The 3,907-nt window shown below is 39.0% G+C and overlaps 1 long non-coding RNA gene across 1 annotated transcript; it reads left to right on the forward strand.

The window, feature by feature from the left end:
* Positions 1–27: 27 nt before the first annotated feature.
* On the forward strand, positions 28–1,915 carry LOC114063478. The gene is made up of 2 exons (XR_003572561.1): positions 28–1,500; positions 1,828–1,915. It is a non-coding gene; the product is annotated as an uncharacterized LOC114063478 (long non-coding RNA).
* The last annotated feature ends 1,992 nt before the right edge of the window (positions 1,916–3,907 follow it).

A 3,907-nucleotide genomic window follows, 5' to 3' on the forward strand; every position in this document is an offset into this window, starting at 1 on the left:
TTTTTTTTTTTTTTTTTTTTTTTTTTTTTTTAAATTCTCCTCATGAAACTAATCAGGTGGCACCTTCCCGTGTGGAAATTTCCTTGCAAATATATTACTGTACTCTACAAATGACTTTTACCCTGTATGCCCCTGATAACAATTGCATTAATATAAGCTGATAAACTCATTTCTTTAGTTGCGGCTCATAGAGCAGCTTGCTAGTTAAGATAAAAAGTAAATTATGGGATATAAAAGACATATCTGATTGTACAGTAATACACTGTGTGCCAAGCAGTTGGTGAGGTAAGGTTTACATAACCACTAGAGGTTGCTTGAACTTTTGAGATATATTTCCATGTTCTTTTTTCCTCACTGAACACAAAACAGGGGCAGAACACAGAACAAGCAATTAAGAAAAGTGTCACTGTTTTTATTACAGTGATTTGAGATTAGAAGTTGCAAGAGGGTAAACAATCTAGAGGAAGTGTTTTGAAGTCTTCATCGTGTAGATGCGGTCCTTTGGGGAAACTGTCATTCCCTTCAGTGTGGGAGGATTCTCTTTACATGCAGATTTGTAGAAGGAAATTTTGACTCCATCCATATCCTACAATATTCTTTGGCTGCTGCTAATTCACTTAATGACACAGTTGGTTGCTCAGTGAAATTGCTCTGAGCTGTCGTAGCAATGGTGAATGACAGCCTTTTTTGGGGGCTGATTCAAGCCCAGCTCCAGCTGATGGAAAGACTCCCACTGTGCATCTAAAATGCACATTTTTCCATCAGATAGGCAGGAGGTGGCTAGCTTGGAGCTGGGCTGCCTGGCCTCCTGTCATCATCACAGACCTCCACCTGTGTGCCCAACACTTGCAGTCACTGGGCACAAGCCTGCAAAGATATTCTCTTGGAAAACATAGAGCAAGCAGAGTGAGCCATCCTCAAACATAGATAGATAGATAGATAGATAGATAGATAGATAGATCCATTCTTCCACTTCTCTTCCTCCTTCCTAATGCTCAGTGACAGCATATTCACTCAACAAAAATAGTGGCTTCTAAAATAATTTCCATCTTAATTGTAAAGTGCAGTGGTCTTTATTCCCAGTAGCATCAGAGAAAAATGGAGATGGGGAATTGCTCAGCTCTACCCTGTTTATGACTACTTTTCTTTTTCTTTCATTTAAATGATGTACTCAGAAAAATTATTTGTTTGGAGGAAAGATTGCAGGTTACTGATGCAGCATTCTGATAGATATTTTAGCATACTCAGAGAAGAGAAAATTCACTCTCACAAATTGACATCTTGGATTTCTTTTTAATTTCTTACCAAGTTCATTGCAGACAGTTTAAGTCCCACCTCTGTCTGAACAAGTGTCTTCCTGTATTTTTGACAATTGACCAATTTTCTCATGCATGCCAGTTTGTTCAAAGTTCTTTCTCTGTTTTCTTTCTAATGGTTTCTGAATTAGCAAGTCTTTGACCTTCTGATGGTGCAGATTGTCTGTTTGCACCAGCCTACATAGTAATGGCCAGTCTTTGCAAACGAAGAACTGGGGAAGGTCTTTACACCTTCCAGCCTGCGCATTGGATTTTTTTTAGGTGAGACACAGTGTGCGCGGAACTGAGCCCACCCTTTAATCCTGAGGTTCATCTGCCGGGGCCAAGCAAGCTTGGATGGTGGCAGCGAGGTCCTCAGGATGTAGATGGATTGCCTTACAGGGCTAACGAGCTCCATCTGCCCGGGGAGTGTCCTAACTGGGAATGGAACCCGGGTCTCGGCACTGACAGCGCCGCGGCTTAACCACTGCACCACCAGGGGCACTCGACCAGCCTACTTACGCAGTCTAAGTTATCCAGAGTAATCCACCTGTGGTATGAATCTCCTCTACCTTATCTTGTCTTGTAGCTTGAACTAGCCCTTGGCATTCTCAGTTATCTCAAAATCACAATCTAGGAGTTTTGTCCAATGCTTTTAATCCTCGTAATATTTAATAAAATAATCAAGTGCATATAATTGAGGTGTAAAAAATATCAATCCATAATCCATCCCATTACTTCAAAGTACTATATCAAATATATTTTCCTATTATTTGTGGGAGCAAATATTTCAGTAAGTAGCTGTAACTAGCTATGTAGTCTATAATGACATCTAATGCAAAACAGATATTCTTCAAATATTTGATTAAATAAGGTGACCTAATTCATCCTGGTTGAACAGACATAGTTTAGCTCAATCCTGCAGTTAAGCTTTCTTCAAAATTTGCATTAACATCAATGCAATGGAAACTCTAGCAAGAGCAGATAAATCAGTCTCTCATTATAGGACAGATAAATAACACTTTGGTTTTATATTTCTAGCTAATAAATGCAATCAAATTACTTAAAATATAAACACTCAAAGCCTGTTCTGTGCCCTCAGGGAAACCCTTTCTATATCCCAACGCAGTAAAGCTGCATATAGCAGGATATATTCCACTAATACAGTAAAAAATATATGGGTGTATAAGACTAAACAGCTTAAAAAAAAATCATACTGTAAATGATGTGATTGAGTGAAACTGTGTGTATATTTTTAAGTCTTCAGAACAGTAGAAGTTTTAACTTATTTCAAATTTTTAAGTTGAAATCTATTCATATTTGGAAATTTTGTACAACCTTGTAAAGTTAAATACTATGTCACTGTAATTTATTTTTGTTGTCATATATTGACACATGCTCATTTATATATGAAGTGTATTGTTTATCAATTGCTTCTAAGGCAGCAATAAAAACATGAAAGTTGTTCTCATTTTCCTGTGACAGCTGTCATTTATATCCAGTAAATTATTTTAATAGTTTTAATTCTGTTCCTTACTAAAACAGCTAGTGTACTGTGTTTTTAACTATATGTCTTCCAGTGCTCAGTCAATACATGGGCTATTCTTGCCTGTACAGCTGCAAGAATTTGGGATACATTGTGCAGAAGGCCTGGGAAGAGATTGCCACCTCAGAGTATCACCTCAAGTGGACATCATAAAATGAAGGGGAACAAAAAGTCAGACTTCTACTCTTTTCCTACCAAGTTTGATTTTATTTTTTAACTGAACGCTTTCCATATCATACCGTGTGTCCTTTCAGGCTCCATGAAGTGAGGGGCTTTCAGACTTCTTGCCACGATAAGTGGGGGTAGAAGTTTCAGAGCACCGTGAAAAGTCAGTCCCACTGTTGAGATTTGATTTGGTAAAATGCCTCTTCTCCAGTTTCCCTTCATCTTGAAGGAAAGGCTTTAAAACTTTCCTTCACAAGCGCAAACTGTGCAGGCTAGAAGTGCTTTCCTTACCTTGTGCACCATGGAATGTACCTGCAAATTCACAGCGGTATGGAATGGTTGCACATGGTTACCCAAAGACCAGGCATGTAACAGAAGGCAAATGTATTTTCCCTATATCAAGGAGTACTTGTTGCTATGTGTCATGGTCTGATCTGGCCTGTACCTCTCCTGGCAGTCTCTGCTCACATTCTCCACCAAAAATGTCATGGGTTTGCTTTGGGCCAATTTTATCTCACTCCCCACACAATTGCTATAAGTTGAGAGAAGGTTTATGCAGACAAAAAGAGATCTAATTGGGGAGAATAATATTAGGATTTATTACTAGTAAGATAAAAAACAAAGAACTATATATACAACAATTCTAATTTGGCAAAAATGCTATGTATTTATAGAAGTACCCCTTCCCCCTTGCATCGGTTCAGGAGGAGAAGCAGTCTCTTTTCCACTTCCAGAGCTACAGGCCTTCTAAATAATTTTGCAGCACTTTGAAAGTTCCTCTTCTGTTATCTCTAGCACAACAGCTCCGATTCGTCATATCTGGAACTGTCTCTTTCTCTGTCTTCTGTGTCGACCTCAGGGCCAGGCTTACCCCCTCCTGGGCTAAGACTGGAGGCTGGGG

The sequence above is a fragment of the Empidonax traillii genome, unplaced genomic scaffold (genome assembly GCF_003031625.1).
Source record: "Empidonax traillii isolate 1590-97213 ecotype Southwest subspecies unplaced genomic scaffold, ASM303162v1 scaffold466:size1224651, whole genome shotgun sequence".
NCBI classification, from domain to species: Eukaryota; Metazoa; Chordata; class Aves; order Passeriformes; family Tyrannidae; genus Empidonax; species Empidonax traillii.